Here is a 21,167-nt window from a genome sequence, read left to right on the forward strand (position 1 = left end):
GCATATGTGTACTTTCTCATGGAGTACACCTGATAGAGTAGTATTTTACAAACTACCAGTTTAAATGTGCTCTATTAGTAGGTTGTGAAAGCAACTGAGAAAGTTGTAACTAGTGTTTTTATTTTAATATGATGAAATAGAATGGAGAATGCCAGAGGGTATGGTAGGATAAGTGTTGCTTTGTGGAACTTTTGTTTCAATTAAATCTATGTATTAGGGAATAAGCATGTTTGTACTGAGTCACAATGGAAAATGTTTATCCTACCATAGGTTGCTATAAAAGTGTGAAAGCCTTTGCAAGAGCGAATCTTTTATCCCTCTTATAAATCGTCACATTAGCCCAGCCTTGGCTTGGATTAGACCTCATGCTGTCTTCATTCTCTGCAGTACTGGCTGTTTTTCCCAAAGCCATTACCCATTTTCTTGCCCATGGTCCTTTCTGTCTTTGTTGGCTTCTCCATCAAGACATTAGATTATCTAGATTAAATTATATTGCAGCTTTTCTTTTCCCTGTGGTTTTCTGTCACCCCTGTCAGATTTCCACTCAAGCCTGTGTGTAATGCTCTTCAGTTTAATCCTACAGATAGCACCGCACAAACTCTGTTCTGGTCAAGTTCATCCAAAGTCTTGTCATAGCTGTAGTTTTGCTGCATCCCTCCACACGGTGTCTCTGATTTGTATTCAGGGTTAAAAACAACTCAGCCCCTTCTTTGGGAAATCATCCCTCATCTCTTCTCCTGTCACAAACCACAGACCACAAAAGTCATTTAACCCTTTAACATGATAGATTCACAATAAATACCAGCTACTTTAGTGAGGCATTTTGAGAGAATCATTACACTTTTGTTCTAACAACTGCCATGGAGATTAAATAACATGGATTCTGTAGTTTCAAAAATTATATTAATCCTAGAAGCACTCCCAGGAAATGTATTGAGAACAAGTAGAACTTGAAGTGAGAGCATTTCATGGTCTCGATTGAAGTGCAAAGGATTGCTGTCATTGTGTGCAATCAAATGGAAAATTTTCAGGATGGTATAAATCTTTTCCCCAAATTTCCCTAAGAGGAGACTATATATTCCAAAAACATTTATATTTTACTTAAGAAAAAAAAAGACATTCATTTTTCTTTTCTCAGCAGTGTAGGTTTTTTCATATTCCTTATTGTCCCGCTCTATAAGTGTGCCTTACTAGGGGTCCGTTTCTTAACAACATGTAACCTTGAGTCTATCCTTGACTCTATTGTTTGACTTTCCAGACCCTTAGTTCCATCATTTGTACAAAGGAGTTAATAAAAATTATGTTATCTATGAATGTATATAAAAGTAGACTATAAATTTTACTTTATTAGTATATGAAATATTCTTTCTTGCTCATTAAATAAGGTCACATCTGGTGCTAAAGTATCCACAGTGGTAAGAGACTAGCAGCTGAAGCATGTGACATGAACCCAGTCACTTTTTTTTTTTTTTTTAAGTAGGCTTCATGCTGGGCATGGAGGCTTGAACTCTTGACCCTGAGATCAAGGCCTGAGCTGAGATCAAGAGTCCGACACTTAACCAACTGGGCCACACAGGTGCCCTGAACCCAGTCACTTCCTATGTGAGAAATTCACCCTAATTGAAAAATCAGTATATATTTACTTAAATAATATCTTTTGCAAAGGGAATTTATATTCCTTTTAAGACATAAATTGGTGTAATAAATTGATGATTGCTACAGCTGAGTGATGAGTACAAGGAGGCCCAATGTATTCTGTTTATTTGTGTGTCTATTTTAAAAATTCCATGTATATTGCTAATTTTAGAGCAGTCTAAGTATATGTCATATAACATTAAATTTCATATGACTCCACTTTCCAAGAGCACAGATTTCCTAGACAGAATATTTTCATTGCCTCCCTGCCTGTCGATCCCTAACACCAACTACAAAGACAGAGACGGCCCGTTAGCAGGGAGAACAATGTTCATACTCCCCAAGGGAAACTGATCCAAAACAAGTAGCCAGGGCTGGTGAGAAAATAAAGAGAAGTCAGCCTAAGCCACACAATACAAACACAATGGGGAGAAAGATTGTTTTTCTCCACTAGGGTCTGAATTCATTACTAGTGCTTTCACTCTTGCCTCTCCATTTGAGAATTAGCATTCAGGGCCCTCAAGAGTAGGCAAGTGGATTTTTGAAAAAATGAATTGGTATTTATTTAGTAGAAGGATAAATGTGTCCTGGAAGAAATCATATAACTTTTTATCATGGCTCTAAAATGAGAAGTACAGCATTGCTGGGTTTGAAGTGGTTGGAGTTTAATCTGGTCTTTTAGAACTTCTAAGGTAAAACCCTTTAAGCCTGCAACTTATCTTCAGATTCAAAGCAGCTCATTGTTTTACATAGAAGCAACATATTTATGATCAGTTGCTTAACTATATACCAAATCAGTATTTTATTTGACCTGAACATCTTGCTGTTAGTCATAGAACATTAGAACTTAAAAGGGACTTTGGTTTTATAAAAGGCTTCATTTTGGACAAGAATTTTATTCATTTTGGACAAGAATATATATTCAGACATGCCCTCGTGAAAGTTTTGGTATGTGGAGGCCATAGTTGAGCATCTTGGCTGATTGGTTGAGGGATCATAGTTAGCTCTCTATGGTTGATTCTGAGATAGATGCAGGAGTAAAAATTAAGGAAGCCAAATAGTGATTGCCAAGGTCCTGACTATTTTGGGTTCACTGATTCTATGATTTTGGTTTCCTGGGCTGGATGAAGAGGTTGGTGGGGGCAGAGTTTCATCGTCGTGTGTGGTCCGGTCATTTTCTCTTTGTGTATTCAATCTCTCAAAAGGGGCTGTTCACGATACATATACAGATGTAATTAAATCAGTATTTATCCTCAATAAAAAGGGGCAGAAGAAATAAGAGATGTACAGAGATGACTATAATATAATACAGACTGTGACATAAAAGTATATCCGCAGTAACATGAGCTCATTCCTTGGTGAGTTACAAGGAAAGACTACACCCAAAGTAATCTTTATTTGCAGCAAATGGGGAGATCATGGGGAATAATTTCCAAAGCCATGACTCCCTGAGCAGAGACAAGGGAGTTCTTTTTGTTTAGGATTTAGGATGAATATTCAGAAAGGGTAGCTTTGTTATCACCTATAAAGGTTGTGCAGGCATAATTAAAAAAGAGGCCCATATGTACATCAAACATTATGTTAATGAACCTTGTGCTCCCCCCTGAGGCAGAGACTTTAACATTAAGATGAAGCAGAGGTGACTGTTGGACAAGGAGAAGGAACAATGGGCATGTTTTGAGAGTCCACATAAACTGGATGGAGTCCTGGTCTCCTTATGTCAGATAAGGAATGTAGGGCCTTGCTTGTTCATAGGCTGTCAGCCTATCAGTTGACCTTGAGTCCAAGCTTCTGCAGAGAGAGCTAGTAGATTTGTTCATGGGATCTGAAAAGAAACAATAACCTGTTAGAAACAATTCACTGAAAAATGAGCTTTAAGTTTTCTGCTACTTTCAACTTCATTAATCCTGTGGGTATTAATAATTATTATTAATTAATAATCAAAACGGAATAAAGTCATTATAGCCACTCAGGTAATAGGACATTTTCACTTCAGAGTAGGCACTTCTGGAAATAGTGTCATGTCAGAGTTTACACAAGAAGAGGAAAGGGAAGCAAACATTGACAAGCATACGTTTTATCAAGGAATTAGAATTCTCATCTTATGGGAAAGGAGGTTAAGGCTCAGAGAGGTGAAACTACAGTTGACCTTGAATAACATGAGTGTGTACTGTACGTGTCAACTTACATGCAGATTTTCTTCAGTAAATACATCCAGTGCTGTAAATGTATTTTTGTCTTCTCTGTGATTTTCTTAGTAACATTTCCTTCACCCTAGCTGACTTTATCATAGGAATACAGGATATAATACATACAACTCACAAAATATGTGTTAATCAACTGTTTATGTTATCGGTAAGGCTTCTGGTCACAGTTGGCTATTAGTAGTTAAGTTTTGAGGGACTCAAAAGTTATATGTGAATTTTCAACTGTGTTTAGTGGAGGTGTAGGTCAGTGTCTGTGGCCCTCATGTTGTCCAAGGGTCAACTATACTTTCCTAGAATTGTTCAGCAAATGATAGAACTGAGAGTTCCACTTGGTTCTCCTGGACAACAAAGGTCGTAAACCTCCCCCTCCTAGATCCCAAAGTTTTATATTCATGAGAGTATCAAAATGTTAAGGCAGGTACAGTTTTAAGAATATATTCAATATTTTCATTTTTCCTTTAAAACAATAAAAGTCAAAGGTGTTGTTTTCTTTATTCCAGCTACAAAAAGTAAAGTTCACAAGCTATTCTTGACTGGTGGAGACCTGCAGAAATTGATGATTCCCAGTGGAGGGTGTTTCAGACTATCTTGGAGTCCCTGTGGGGCTTACACTTGCCAAAGGGGGAAATTACTGTCAATAGTTCAACATCATTGTGGTTTAGTATAATCGTGCAGATGGATTCACAGCTATGTATCCTTGGGCAGGTCCCAACCTGCTGAGTCTCTCTTCTCCCTCAGTAGCATGAAGACAATACCATATGAGGTAAATTTTGAGCATAACTATCTCCCCTCACCCCCTCAGCTGACTTCTGGTGAATATTTATACTTTGGAAAGAGTTACCACTTAGTATATTGTTTAAAATATGCTCTTTACAAGTTTGTTTACAATACCTAATATTTAAATTGTAAGTAATTATTAAATGTATGTTAAGTTGTATTTGCCTCTTTTAAAAATTCCGTTACATAACCTACATAACCTTTATAAATATCTGCAAGTAGCAGTGATTAAACTCATGTCAGCACTTTGTGGAGGACATGTTATCTCTACATTATCAGGAACTTAATAAGGCTTCATGTATAAGAACCCCCTGTCTTTTCTGACTGATAGTTGTTGAGGAGCTATCACTTTATATTTAATCATATTGAATAATCCCTAATTTTCAGTTGTTGTGGATATGTAATGAAATAATGTGTATGGAGTACCTATGCTGTGTTTAGTGCACAATAAATGTTATTTTCCCCTTTCATGTATCAAGCCTAGTTAAAAGTTCTATAGACTCCTAACACTTAAGATTAACCCCGTAAGTATTATAGTCCATGTTGAGGTGGTTTTTGAGTATATGTGTTTCTTGTTGGAATACCCTTAGCTATAATTCTTACTAAGGTCCTTACTATTTGTCAATAGACATTTGATTACACAAACAATGAAACAACAAAAAGACTAAACAAAAATTGTGTGTGTGTGTACGTGCACATGCACATACATACATATGTATTGTTAAAGATAAACTGAGGTGTGTTAAAAATCTTAAGAATTTGAGCAAAAATCGATTCTGACAGGCCATTGCCAAACCAGAACTGGCAGCACTCTGCAGATGGAAACTGGGAAAGACATACAGACAAGGTACAGAATCAAAGAAAGGAAATCGATCAACTATAACTTAAAGCCTACTTGGCTGTTTGTGATTGGCTGTCCTTAGCATTTGCCTTATTTAGGAAAGGGTAGTTGGCTGACTGTGATTGGTTGGCCATATGTTTCAATTTCTTAACACTGAGGTATTTACAAGCTTAAGTTTTGGTTTGCTTACATAGGCCACCAAAGCCATAGGGCCACTTTGGTCTAATAGCCTCCCTGTTTAATTATTAATTAAGAGAATAAATATTGACTAATTAATAAAATTGATATTAATTTAAAAGGTTCTTAATTATTAATTAAGACAATAAATTAACATGCACATATATAGACGGTATGTCAAATCCCAAACACTTGGAGATAAGAAACATAATAAAAATTCTAAATATTGTATTTATTTGAGAGAGAGAGAGAGAGAGAGAGAGAGAGAGAGCGCGCGCATGAGAAGGAAAGGGGCAGAGGGAGAAAATCTCAAGCAGACTCCCTGTTGAGCATGGAACATGATGTGGGGCTTGATCCCAGAACCCTAAGATCATTAACTGACCCAAACTCAGCCACTTGACCAACTGAGCCACACAAGCACCCCAAAACATAATAGAAATTTTAAATCATACCTAATTCAGTAGGCAGTGTGGAGCCACTGAAGGTTTTTAAGTGTGTGGTTAGTGGTAAGGGTACATACAGTGAGCCCACTGGTGTGATTTGACCTGTGCTTCAGAAAAACTGATCTGGCAGGATTATCCAGAAGGAAATGACTGGAGGAAGCGGTGGCTAGAAATGGGAGAGTAATCAGGAATGTATAGCTGCGTGTGGGTGGGGTAGTGACATTTATGATGGCACAGTAGTAAGAGAAAAGGGATCAGATGTGAAAAAGTGTGTGTATTGATGTGGGGGTGAAGAGGGGTTGTCAGAAATCAGACTTCCCTGAAACTGCAGCAGGCTATTGGACAGTGGTGTATGCACATAACAGCATGTATGTGAGTGTGTGAGTGTGTCACGGGGCACATTTTTAAGCCATCACTGAAATGTAGATTTGTGTATTGTATGGAAACCCATCTACTCCAGAGTGGTTCTTCTTTACCCTCATACTACTCACAACACTACTAACTCACAACACTACTACACCAGATGTATGGTTTTTTTTCCACATCAAATAATTCTTTAAGACATCAGCTGAGTGTTCTGCAATTCAATTCAACTGTGACACTAACTGGAGTTAGTGCAGACCCCACAGGTTAAGGAGTCAGTCCCTGGAGATTGCCACTACCTTAGATGTTAATCACAAGTAGGGGGTCCCAAGGTTACTCACAACTTCTGAACTTTGACCTTTCCCCCTTGTATTCAGTTATTTACTAGAACAGTTTACAGAACTCAGGTAAATTCTGTCCTAAGAACAGAAGCCCCTGTCCCCTTGGAGTTGAGATGTGCTATATTCCCAGCATGTAGATCTGTTCACCAACCTAGAAGTTCCCTGAACCCCATACTGCTGGGGTTTTTGTGGGGGCTTCATCACCTAGGTATGGTGGATCATTAACTCCATTTCCAGCCCCTCTCCTCTGAAGAGTAAGGGGGTGGAACTGAAAATTCCAAGCTTCTAATCATGGCTTGGTCTTTCTGGCAACCAACCTCTGCCCAGGAACCTATTAAGAGTCATCTTATTAGAACAAAAGATACTCTTTCACTGGGGAAATTCCAAGGGATGTAGGAGCTCTATGTCAGGAACCCAGCGCAGAGACCAATATATATTTTTTGTATTATTTCATTCCTGTGCTTTAAAAACACGAACATCTCATTAACAACCATCCACCCACCAAAAAGATGCATACAAATTCCCATATACATACAATGTGGAGGAAGATCTTGTTCTCCTCTGTAGCTGCAATTCCCAGTTTATCACAGCTGTCCCCTTAATGGCACCTCCACTTTGATTACCTTCACCTGAACTCTTTTTTCCATTCATACAACCATGTGTTGCATAATTACACTAAGCCATATTTTACCTTCCTTCTTTGTAATGCTAGGTAATTGTCCAAGGTTAATTTCTATTTTCCCTGCTTGACATAGAGCTCTGTTGTTACCTTGGCAACATATGCATTACACAGCATGTGATACTGTGCTTTGTAATAAGGAACATTGGCTTAGAGGAGAAAAGTGCTGTGTAATGAAAGAATGCATCCTGGCAAGGTTTAAACACATAAAGGACATTGAGATCGTTCCCAGCCTTTTAGGTGAATTGATGCTTTTAGCATTTATATCTGTTTCATCAGTATTTTCTATCTGCACTTTAGCCATATTCACTAGAAGAAATGGAATGCATTTAGGAACTGAATAAGTTAGTCAATATGAATGAAAAAAAAACTTCATCATAAATTTTATATACACATTCAATCAATCCTATTCCATTTCCCAGGAAATGTGACTTAGTTTTTAGCAGTATATGGTGTTATACATGTGCATAACATGCAAGGAAGCACATTACAGGTTATAGAGAACAGACAGTTTTTGCCTGTGAGACGCTGTCATAATGTGGCTCCTTTTTGCATATATTGCAGGTCAATTAAACCCCTGAGACCTTAACAGTTGTAAACCTCACACACCATATGGAGTCTGGAAGGGAAATGTGGTTGATCTAAGGACTATTCCTTCAAACCAGTATTAAAAATGATTACATTCCAGGGCACCTGGGTGGCTCAGTCCATTAAGCTTCCAACTCTTGATTTGAGCTAGGTTGGGAGCTCAGAGTCCCTGCTCAGCAGGGAGTCTGCTGGAGGTTCTCTCTCCTTCTCCCTCTGCCTCTCCCACTTATACTCTCTTTCTCTCAAATAAAGAAATAAATCTTTAAAGGAAATGATTACATTCCATAATTATGTTAGACACACAAATATAAATAATATAATAATTAATTATGACATTACTTGAACTGTTTTTGGAACAGTGCATGTGCTTCTGACAGTAGCCAAATACATTTAGGATTTCAGATTAGGATTTCTGACTAGTGTCATGAAAAAACTACAAGCCAACCATAGTTGCTGAGTCTGCTGTGACTTTCTGAAGTCCAAGTTGTCTATACACAGGTTATCTAGCAATAAGTAAGACAAGCTTCTTTTTTTTTTTTTTTCATTTATTCATGAAATTGTTGAGAACTGTTGTCAGGAAGAAGGCATCCAGGAGTTCTGATTTCCTTGGTATGGAGAAAATAGAATCATGGGGGATATAAAAGAAACTTAATGGACTAGAAGTTATCCATTTGCATGTCTAGGCTTAGACCTACTTTGCTTAAGGATTTTATATAAACTAATCCACCATGCATCCTAATTTCTCTTTTGAGAGTATAGAAGAATGAGTGAGCAGTTGCACTAAGCCCTGTATATGGAGCTTTCTTTCATAGATGGATCAGCCAGGAGGCAACTTTGCCAACTCCCTATGCCAGCCTTGCACATGTAAAGGATGAACCAGAAAAGTCACACTTAAGTTTTCTCTTCTTAAGAGCTGACTGTTCAGTGGGTTGGGAAGATCAATATGCCAGTTCTGAAAAACAAAGTCCATTTCAACTTTATATGCCTTGAAATGGCAGCACTAGTAAAGGTACAGTTAAAGGGGAAATTCTTTTCCTTTTGTCTTTCTACAAGTTACTCATAGATCTCAAAAGAATTCTAAGAAATTGAAATTTAAAAATCAATCTATGAAATAAGTAAACGAAGGAATATTACACAGAGGAAAGGGTCAAGCTCCACAGCAGCAAAAACACATTTAAAGCCTTGAAAAGCATGAAAAACATAAGGCAAATAGCCAAATCACCATTCAGGTATTTATTTTTAGTGTGTGCATCTGAAGTAGATGAACCATCATTGGCATGATTATGCTTTTGTCCTTCTAAAGTGCTTTTGCCTTAAATTCAGGTTATGATCCTTTTTAAAAAATGTTTTTGAATGAGAGTCACAGTCAGGATATTAATTCTTAGACTAAGCAGACTGGATGAACCTCTGCTAACTCTAATCCTATACAGGTATCCCTGCTTTTAGAAAGTTCTTTTTATGCCACTTTGCTCTTATGAAAGACCTACATTAGTACCTGTTTTTACTAACCAAAATAAATCCGAAGATGATTTTTGCTTTTGCCAAAAAAGGCAAAAAGTGAAGTATTCAGCACCCTTTCTGCAGCAAGCCCTTACAGAGGCAGCAGTCACCCCAGGCAGCAAGAGTGGCACCACCTCGTGCCATTCTCGGAAACTGCACCATCACACCACCAGAGGTTTGAATTGTATCTGTGACCATCTATGCTTTATGTTCATTTATTTTGTATATCTGTTGGCAAAATGTGGGCTAAGTTTTCATAAAAGCCTAAGAGAGGTTACTTTGGGGGTCTGGAAATGTTCAAAAAACTTTCCTGATAAATTAGTGGTAATAGTTTCTTCACTTAAAGCCATTTCATCTTACAAGAGGTTTTGTAGGAATGCTACTTTCTGATAACAGAGGGGAACCTATATGTGGTGGAGGTGACTAAAGCTCATCCTTTCTATCACTCCTGGCAAATCTACACTAAAATTGTCCCAGAGACATCTCTGGGCTTCCATTTTACAAAAGAACATACCATAAAGTAATTTACTTAAGTAATATATCATGGTATCACATCATTATAAATATTTTTTAGCCCTTTTGTTTACACTTAATCCAAAGCCCTCGTGTTTCTTCTCAGTGGAAGCAGAGCACAGCTATTGCTTGTAGCTCCAAAAATAGCACACCATGCACTAACTGAGGGAGCCCATTGTATGTGATAAATTAACTCTCTGCTATGCATTGGGAATGCTACTAGTCCTCTACTAACCTTGAGAGAATTGAGAAAATAATCACATATTCTGAAGGCTTAATTCTCTTACAAAACTCCTGTTGAGAAAGGAGGCTGGGAAGGGCATGACTTCATCTTATATTGTCCTTTGAATTTTTACAAAAGAAGCATCTAACCCAGGTGAACTTGCACATCAATGAAACCACTGGATGAGCATCTTTTCCTCATCCTTAGAAGGGACCTCAAACCTCTGTCTCCTTGTCCCTGGCAAGAATGTTTATACTCGAGGTTTTCAAGAAGACATATGGGCAGAGAGCTGCCCAGTGGTTCCAGGTTGGAAAAACAGTGCATTCCAGGGTGAACACAGGTCCCTTGTTTCTCTAACTCAGAAAGTTCACCATGTTTTCCCACCATGATCAGTGTCTCTTATGTTCCCTCACTCAAAGGGTCCTTCTGGTCTTGAACCTCTTGATTATTTTCTGTATCTGAGCTCTCCCTGATGGTGAATGGACTCTGAGACCCCTTCCCCTCACATTCATAACTCTAACCTGACTAAGGGGATATAAAGGACAAAAAAAAGTATAAAATTAATCAAAGATCAAGCTCCTACTTTTTACTTTACCACTCAATGTTTGATTTTTTGAAATCAGAATTCAACTTCACTTAAGAAGACTCAGGGACATGTATGTGCTCAGTGACTTAAGGATGATATTCATAATTATACTTGATAGTTTTTGTAACTATATATCATATACATATAATCTATTTTATCCTCATTGAACATGAGAGATAAGTAGAATTATTTCCATTTAATGAATAAAGACACAAAGATTTCAAACAGGAGGCTTCCACATGAAAATTGAAGTAATATGTCTCCCAGCTGAATCTCTAACTTAGCCTCATTTTATTGTTTCACATTTGGACTGGACTACTACATACACCCTCTATTGTCTCTAGAGCCTGGGCTAACTATGGAGCTTTACTTGTTCAAATTAATTGTACAGACTTCTTGCCTCCTATGTTCTATCCCAGTGTTCCCAATATTATTCCACATAATGCCAAGCATCATTATTAAAATTGTGTAGTGATGAGAGACCTTGAAAGAACTTTCAGATCTTTCTCTGAGAACCTCTATAGATTCTTATGGTATGAATAATGAATGTGTGGTAATATTTTTCATAGAATGATGAAACACAGCATCCATATTCCTATGTTTACTTTTACTAGGTTGATTTCTACACTGTTATCCACTTTATCCCCTAGCCAAAAATATTGTTATGTAGGCTTCATAATATGAGAACTCCTTAATGAGGCTAAGAGGAGGAAAAAGGAAGGTAAAATAAAGTCAATTTTTATTGTCTTTCTTGTTATTTCAAATTCAGTGTCATATTAATGACATTTTTGCTCACAGATATTGGATGTTTATTGAATTTGTGGAAGACTGGACTTCAGTGCACTTTAAAGTTTATAGATAACTCCATGTTGAAACTGAATTATAAATTAAATAATTTATGTTTTAACATAACAGCTAAAATGAATCAATGTCTCATGATTTAAATTCCATCTTTCTTTCATAACCATTCCTGTCTCTGTTACTCTTATGAATACTTATGAATTTATAGTCGTCAAATCTTTTTGAAGCCATTCAGCTTTTTCTGTATCAAGTGAAGATTTCAATGACTCTGATAATTTTAACATAAATTTTTTATCTAAGAACTCAAAAATATATCAGAGGTGATACCTCTTTGAGCAAAAGGTATGAATGTTCTTAAACTATGCTTGGAAACTTTAACATTAGTGATCCCTGAGAACATAGGTACCTAGAAAACAGTGCTGAGTGGATTTCTCCTGAGGGATAAATCTGAGAGGTGAACAATCATTAGCAGAGAGAGAAAAGATGAAGGGCAAAGTCAATGATGGAAGCATCATTTGTTTTAACACGTTCTAGGCATGAAATTTGCAACTTTGTGAGGTGTTTATAGAATCACAGGTGCATTCCAGGCCTTTAGCAAATGTGGCATTTTCTGAATCACAAAACACCATGAAGAGAGCTTTCTTTCTGCCACTGGTTAAATCTCTAATCCCAATCACTTTGTGTGGTTGGCTGAGATGCTGTACAAGAGTGTTCTTAATCTCTGGTTTTCAGTGAAGGAGAAAGCATGTATTTCTGTTCTCTCAAGTGTGAAGGTATTGGAGAAAGGGAGAGTTTATTTCATAGGCTCCTAGGAATGGATCTGTGGTACCTAGTGGCCAGCAGTCAACCAAACTTTATAATTATCAGACAGGTTGGCACTGCTGAAGGAGGTGCTCTATGCAGAGCTATGCAAGAGGGCAGATCTCCTTATCTCATAAAAGAGATGAGACAGGGTCAGAATTTATACATTTATGTACTATAAATATGATAAAGTCTTAGTCACTAAATTCTGGAACTTTATGATGAGAGCATGTATTTTATTTTATTTTTAAATTTTGTTTTGTTTACTTATTTTTTTTTAAGTAGGCTTCATAGTGGACTTGGAACCCAACATGGGGCTTGAACTCATGACCCTGAGAGTAAGACCTGAGCTTGAGACCAAGAGTTGGGCACTCAACCCACTGAGGCATCCAGGGCACCCCAACGGCATGTCTTTTAAACTAGAGTGAAGCAAATATTGAATAATAGGAACTATGACTTCAGGTAGTAGGTAATTTAGTTACAGAATTTATTACCCAAGAAGCCACGAAACTTAAATGGCTTCAAAAAGATTTGAATGAATTTATGAATAATGATGGCATTCATGGCTATAAAGAGAAGCCAAGATTTAATCAAAGAACTGAAACACTAGAGTAATTCTTACATTCCAAAGCCATTGTTGAGCTGTTGTACTCTGTGACAGTATTATGAGTCCCTTTCCCTTAGTGAGACTATGTTAAAATGGCAAGCTAGGTGGAGAACCCTTTGGCATCTCTTGTTGGCCCTTCCTGCTAAATATCAGAGGAACTGCCTTTTTCTCTCACACAAAACAATGGCTGTCTTTAGATAATTTGTTTCCTAAGTATTTACCAACAAGTTATTTTAAGAGAATGAGTATCCTATCTTTGCTAAACCCTAGAGGTTGAGGTATTTCAGGTTAATTCCAGAAGCTAAAATAGGGAAAGAGCTCATCTGGAATCAAGGATCTGCATCAATGAGAAGGTTATCATGAAAGACTTTCCACTTATCAGGATTTCTCCTGTGCCCTGAGTAAGGGCTAATATGAAACTATTGATTCTGTCTACCAGTGTGATAAGGATGTGTGACTAATTTAAAAAGAATCTAAACAGTTTAGTCCATTAGCTCTGAATTTAAAAGACAGGGGGGTGGGGGAAGGTAATTTCTAGGTAGACCAGTTTAGTTGCTGAAGACTATGAGCCATTGCACAGAATGATTATATATAGTATATTATAGCAGGAAGCTGGGGACATTTGACCCTTAAATGAGTGACAATAGATGTTTGAATAAAGGGCTTGCAGGATAAGATTTTAATCCCATTAAAAGTGAGCATTCTCAATCCAAAACTCTAATGAGAAAAAATTGTAAAGGTAATACACGCTCATGGTTAAAAAACAAATGGCATACAAATAGCACAGAAATATATACAGCAAAAAATAGAGGACCTCTGGCACCAATTGTTTATGGTCTATACCCCAAATGGCAAAATAGCCAAGGAGGGCTCATCATCAAAATATTTATACTCTAAAAGGAATGATAAATAGGTACAGAATTAACATATATAAGTCATATAAAGTAAGGTGGGAGTAAATATTGAAAAATAATTATAATAAAGTTATCTATGAGTTCCAAAGGAGCTATGATTATATTCAGTTGAGATGACAGAGACAGATGAAAGTATTAGGAAAGAATTCAGTAAGAAAGTTAACATTGAAATTATCCTAGAAGTTTAACCAGATTTCCCAAGACAAGCTAGGAGAAAGAAGAACATGGATGGCAGAAGGAATAGTATGGGTGAAGATGAGGCAGTGAACCATGGCCAGGCATGTGTGGAGCATGAGGTGTGGTGAGGAGAGTAGAGTTACAAGGCTGGAGTGATTGTCTCGGACCTTACTGTGGAGAAAGTTGGGTTCATGGGGTTGTCAGGTCAATCAAAATTTTTAATAAAGGGTGACATCCTCAACTCATTCCTGAGTTAATTTGTCAGTTGAGTGGACTAGGGTAGGTGCAAACAGGAATCCATTACAGAGAAAATATCAAGCAGGCTATCCATGAACTAAGTGATGACAGCAGTGGAAATATATTTGGGAATTACTGCAACCTTTAGAGAGTAGGTGGAGAAGGAGAAGGATTCCTGTAAAGGTCACCACTGTCAGCAAGAGTCCAGCTCATCCTCATCTTGAAGCCAGGATGAAGCAATTGATTTCAGATTCGAATGTCCTGCATCCTTCTTCTCTTTCCATCACTTTATCTTGGTTACCCTCTAGGCTCAGCTCAGTCTTATCTTTCTCAATGAAGCCTTTTCCGGTATTTCAGGAGACTCTGCGTTTTTTACCTCATGAGCAAATACTGCCATGGTCAAATATTATATATAAATTAGCCAAGAGCTTCTTTACCTCTTACAGCTGTGAAAACTACTTCTGTTGATTTGCTTGTCTGCCCCATGATTCTTCTCTGCATCACTTTTCTTTGGCTCTCTATTATTACGAGAGGGTATCTCTCTTTCGCTCTCTCTCTCCCTCCTAAACTACTCTTACATTTTTTTCCTACTATATAACTCTATCCCTCTGCCTTTCAATAGGTTTTTCTTATTGAATAAAGCTATCGTGAACACCATTGTTTTGTCTGCCAGCACCCCTCCCAACCTCAGTCCCCCAACATTATAGAGCAGAATTTTGGCCCAAAATTCAGATATGGGAATGAGAGGGAGAAGCATTTCTTCTTGGATATCTGGGGTGTAAACTATAAAACTCAGAAGGTTGGGGCATCAGGTTTCCTGCTCTGTGCATTGGAGAACTAGGAGAAGCTTCTAGTCAGTGGAGAAATGTGAGACAGACATGAGAGGGGCCAAGATGGAATGCAGAGAGAATGTTCTACAAGTCAGTTGTGCCTGAAACCCGTTCACATTCTGATTTTTCAGTTACACAAAACATCCCACAATGCTTACAACACATTTCCTTGTTTGTGACATTTTATTTTTTTTTATTTTTATTTATTTATGATAGTCACATAGAGAGAGAGAGAGGCAGAGACATATGCAGAGGGAGAAGCAGGCTCCATGCACCGGGAGCCCGACGTGGGATTCGATCCCGGGTCTCCAGGATCGCGCCCTGGGCCAAAGGCAGGCGCTAAACCGCTGCGCCACCCAAGGATCCCTGTTTGTGACATTTTAAGTCAGAATTCTATCACTTGTAAGCCAAGTAATCCTAACAAATCTAATGAGCATAGGTTTTAATTTATCTATTTATTTATTGAGAGATTATATTCCTTTATATAGATGAGAGAATTGCTTTACTTAAAAATAAATGAAAATGGCATCCATAAATCAGAAAAAAATACTTCCTGGGGCTCCTGGGTGACTTAGTCTGTTAAGTGTCCGACTCCTGATTTCGGCTAAGGTCATGATTTTAGGGTTGTGAGATCAAGCCTGGTGTGAGACTCTATGTTGAGCATGAAGCCTGCTTGAGATTCTCTCTCTCTTTCTCCCTTTTCCCTCCATCCCCCGAAAAAAGAAATAAAAAGTCTATTTCTGTAAAATCACAAGTATAAAATCTCTACCTTTTTAAATTAATTACTGCTTTTGAAAAAAATAAATCTTCATTCAAGATGAACTAGGACAGATTTACATGTAACTAGATTTTATGTGTGCATTTTTTAGTCATAATTATTCATGAAGATGGTAGCTTTTTCATAGGAAAAAGTAATTAATCCTGAGTTGAGATACTGACTACCGTCAACAGTAACATGAGGGAAAATCATACCAATTAGAAGCAGCTTTAATTGAATTATTGTAGCAGAAAACAGTTTGGGTTGCAAATTTTAATCTCATTATTCTTATTTAACCTTCATTAGAGGCTGACTCTGCTTTCTCGCTGTCACCACTGAATTCATAAGTGAAAATCATATTCTTCTTTAGCAAAGCTTCTTGGAGGAGGAAGAATTATAGGGAAGTTTAAATTATGTAATACCTGCCACCACCTAGTTGTCTAAGATATCTGAGAACCACTTGACTCATCGTTTCTTCTCATAGCTAGCACTTAAAATGATGGTGGCACACAATAATTTGAAAGTATGTGCACACAGCAAAAAATCCATTCAATATGCCCATTCAAGCTCTCATTTCTGTTTCCAAATGCCTGTGCTTAATGGTGAATTACAATAAGTAATTGGAAAACTTCCTTTGAGATTTTGATTGATTCATTTCTCTTTCAGAACTACAGAGTATGAAATGTTTTAACTTTTTTTCATACAAATATTTCACCTACAGTCAGGGTGTCTCTGTAAAGCTATTGGCTGATTGAAATCAATTGTACTGATATTATCATAAAGTGATGCAAATATAGCTACAAGTAAATTTAATTAAACTCCTTTCATTGTTTAGAACATTACAAAACTAGAAAGGTTTTAAGGCAGTAATTTTTCTTTTCATAGGGATGTGGGAGTCTCCTGTCTGGCGGGCCCCTTTTGACTAAATAGTAATACTCCTCAAAGATGTACCTGCGTAATCTGCTTTCTCTTTCATTCTACCAAGCGTGAGGGTGGGCACTGTTTAACCTGAGCAATATTTGAAATACATCACAAGCATTGAAGTGACATCTCAACTATTCCAGAGGAAAGGCTAATTATGAGATCTTGGAAAAAGAGCAGTGTGTTGAAAGCAACGCCTTTCATCTCAAGAGCTTATGCCTGACAGTGAACTTGAGTGTCACATCTACAAGTAGGAAGACAGCCTCATAAACAGCCTCTGATTTACCCTCATGTTTTGAAGGGAGAAATTCCTCTAATAAACAAGCTAAAGAATCCCTGCAAGAAATGAAACAAAAATAATAATATTTTAGCTTATTAATATTAAGCTTTTCTGTTCTAGTATTTCTGACTCAGCCTATTTTTTCCAATATTTTTCCTATTTATTTAAACAAATAAATAACATGTTCAATATCCCAAGATGAAGTCTTGAAACAATTTAACTTGCACTTTTGCTTTGGGTCTCAGAAAAATCAAACATGTGCTATAAACAAAGATTTAATGCTTCTCTCCCCTCCTATGTATTAGTAATGCAAAAATGAGTAAGATGAGATTTCTTTTTTTAAGAAGTTCACATCTGAGGGAGAACAGACAGTTATAATAATGAAAATGTGAGGGTTTTGTAATAGAGGTATAAAAAAGTTTTGAACAAGTTGAGCCATAGATATTCACAAAAGTACTTTGCAAGAGACAATTATTTTACTCTTTACACACATAGAGGATTAGTTTGTATACAGGAAAGATTACTTTTGCAAAGAGTATGCAATCTCAATTCAATTTTTTGACTTCAAGAGTCAAATTCATCAAGAAAATATGACAGCAGAGACATTTTCACTTTGTCAAAATGAATGCAATCTCATTTCTCCCTTTCTTCTAAATACTATTTTCCCATAGTTTACATAGTCTTTGCTTACATGCAAAAATATTCTTCTTGACAGTCCCCTATCTTTTGAGGGATAGCACAAACCCAGTCTTCTTTTTTTTTTTTTTAAGATTTTATTTATTTATTTGAGAGAGAAAGAGAACAGGTAGGATAAATGACAGAGGGAGAGGGAGAGGGAGAAGCATGCTCCCTGCTGAGCAGGTAGCCTTACTGACTTGGGGCTCTATCCCAGAACCCTGGGATCATGACCTGAGCTGAAGGCAGAACTTAACCAATTGAGCTGCTCAGGAGCCCCAACAAACCCAGTCTTCTATAAGAAATCTAAAACAGAACTTGTCCATAGGTATCTTTTTCTACTTCGTGATTCACAATAGGTTGCTTCTAATAAATATTTGGCATTTAGCTACAACTGTCTTTGCTAGCTGACTTGTCAATAAAAGAAAAAGGGCATGTGGCTTCCTAGTACAGTGATGAGGGAAGAAACATATTGATGAAGGTGAAGATGATGATGATGATTATAATGATAATATTATGGATAAACCTTTATTTAGCATTGTTTCATCAATCCTCACCCCAGATAAGATGTATAATGCTATTATCTCCATGTTACAGATGAGAAAACTGAGTCTCAGAATTTTAAAGTAACTTACCTGTTCATATAATTTGCAAGTAACACAACCAGAATTCAAACTTAGATTTGTGTGGCCTCAGTGGTGTTCTTAATCATGTTGTTATTTGCATTGATGTTTATTAAAATGTGCTGGGGAAGCAATTTGTAAAAGATCCTGATCAATTTAATGGGCTCATCTATTTGTCTCTGATAGGGAACTGGCTCTTTGACTTAAGTGAGGAGATTTGCCCAGTTCTGATTATTTCCAGATTTCAGTAATTTTATAGCTAGAAGAAATCTTACTGATCAGATCCCTCCAACTTCTTATTTGAAGGGTGAAGAAGACTCAGAGCGAGCCTCAGTGACCAGGCATGCCCAGTTGTCCTGTCCATAGCTCAGCATTCTGTCATCCTGTGCTGAAATCTTCCTCACCCTAGAAATAGGCTTATGAGATTGAAAACAGTCTAGCCCTTTACAACTCAATGGCACCTTCATGAAGATGACAGATGATAGCTTGATCAATCAATAGATGTGTTTATGTGTAAATATCTTCTTTGGGAATGTTTGAGATATCTGAGTCCTTTGGCCTTAAATTTAAATTGTCCCAAAGAGGGACACCTGGGTGGCTCAGGAGTTGAGCATCTTCCTTTGGCCCAGGGCATGATCCTGGAGTACCAGGATCGAGTCGAGTCCCACATCAGGTTCCCATTATGGAGCTGCTTTTCTCCTGCCTATGTCTCTGCCTCTCTCTCTCTCTCTCTCTGTGTGTCTCATGAATAAATAAATAAAATCTTTTAAAAAATAAATTGTCCCAAAGAGTTTTAGTATTTATTGGTGTTACTTTGTACAGTGTCTCATCCCTCTTGCTGCCCAGCTTGCTCTATTAGTTTGTCTGCTTTTAATTCTCTCTCGCTTGATTTGCTATTGCAAATAGTGGGAAAGCAGATAACCACGTGTTAAAACCATGCTTAAGATAAAAATAAATAGACTCCAAGTGAATTTAAAGGAGGCTTTATTAAATAAGATGGATTTAAAAAATTTATTAATTTACATTTTTTAAGGATTTATTTATTTATAAATAAATATACTCTTTCTTCAGAGGAAGAAAGAGTCCTAAGCAAGCTCTGAGCTGAGTGCATAGTCCAACGCAGGGCTCAGTCTCACCCTGAGCCAAAACCGAGAGTTGAACACTTAACCAACTGTGCCTCTCAGGGACCCCAAGGATGTGTTTTTATATTTAAACTTTGGGACCATTTCAGCTTTTAGAAACTAGATTGTTTTTGTCTTGGTCTTTGCTTTTGTTGTTGTTGTTGTTGTTGTTGTTGTTTTGTTTGTCTGTTGCCCATTCTAGACCATGGTAAGATTCATGAATAAATCATATCTGCATAAAGATAAAAATACCTGAATACATTTTAATGACCACATTTTCAGTTTAGAACACAAATCCTCTTTCACATGGAGTTTTTTTTCTATTGTGGAAATTATGGCTCAGAACGATTGAAACTTTTAAAATACAACCACAGAGCTCACTTTCAGTTCCCAGATTCCTAACCTCATTCCTTTGGGAATCTAATAAACTGAGAGGCAGTATGACTTTGCAGAGAAAATACCTCTCTTCTCATAGCAACCAACCTTAATTGAGTTCCAACCAGAGGAGATTGTTGCCACATCCTGGGGTGTGCAGTTAGTAACGGGGTCAGAGAGTATTCCCTCTCTGTCTAATATGACTTGGTTTACACTGTTAAACTCATAATCCAAGTATTTACAAGCTGCCAGTTGACAAGGTGAAGCAGCTTTTTCTTCATTCCTGGACACTGTGACAGGTGAATGAATGAAAGGCAAACAGTAACAAAACACAACATCAGAAAAGTTTAACTATTTTCATATTTCTATACTTAGAGAAGATGTGTTTATTACATGAAAAGATTTAGCTATTAGTGGGATCTTTGGAGGGCCAATAGAAAAAAAAAATCCCTTCATTTTCTGAATTCCGAACTTGTTGAGAATCACAACCAAAGCCTAAGGCAGAAAGGCATCATAATATCTCCTGTATTTGCTGATGTATTATTGAAGAATATTTGCACACACATAAACTTTAAACCTGAAACTCAATCCTGACCAGTTGTACTCACTCACTAGGACAGGTTTCTCACACCAGCAGAGTTGGATGTAGCCTTCCCCATGAAAGGGGGATGGGCCCACAACAAATTTCTCATCCCAGCTCTTTCACCTGGTAAGTCAGCCCAGTTTCCCTGGAGTGGCAGGTGTGAGGGGCAGAAAGAGGCAGAGAGTGAGACAGTGGTGCTTCCTCCACATAAAAAAAACAAAATAAAACAAAACAAAAACAACAAACCAAAAAAAAAAAAAAATAACCCTGAGGAGTGGGGAATAAACATCCCTAAGCATTGGGGGTGTATGTGGACATTTGTAGTCCAAGGCTTATTGTCTATGTACAGTGTTTTATATATGTTGTATCATTTTTTTATTTTATTTTTTATGTTTTATCATTTAATCTTAAAATACATTATCCCCCACCCAGGCCCAACTCCACCGTATGAACATTGTGAAGGTGTTACTATAAATATTATTAACACCACTTAAAGGTGAGAAAGTGGACTTAGAGAGGTTGCTCACCTTGCTCAAAAGTGAACATGAATGGTCACAAGAAAAGCCAAGTCTCATGCAGACCTATCTGACTC

General features: G+C 37.3%; 1 protein-coding gene and 1 long non-coding RNA gene across 8 annotated transcripts in view; one reads left to right on the forward strand and one right to left on the reverse strand.

Annotated features, from left to right (window-relative positions):
* Positions 1-21,167, forward strand: part of RGS7 (regulator of G protein signaling 7) — a 580,824-nt gene that overhangs the window by 296,779 nt on the left and 262,878 nt on the right. The gene's annotated exons all lie outside the window — the stretch shown is intronic.
* LOC140635571 (uncharacterized) lies at positions 2,868-20,763 on the reverse strand. The gene is made up of 2 exons (XR_012032917.1): positions 20,101-20,763; positions 2,868-3,460 (listed from the first exon to the last, which is right to left on the reverse strand). It is a non-coding gene; the product is annotated as an uncharacterized lncRNA (long non-coding RNA).

This window comes from Canis lupus, chromosome 6 (genome assembly GCF_048164855.1).
Source record: "Canis lupus baileyi chromosome 6, mCanLup2.hap1, whole genome shotgun sequence".
Classification (NCBI taxonomy): Eukaryota; Metazoa; Chordata; class Mammalia; order Carnivora; family Canidae; genus Canis; species Canis lupus.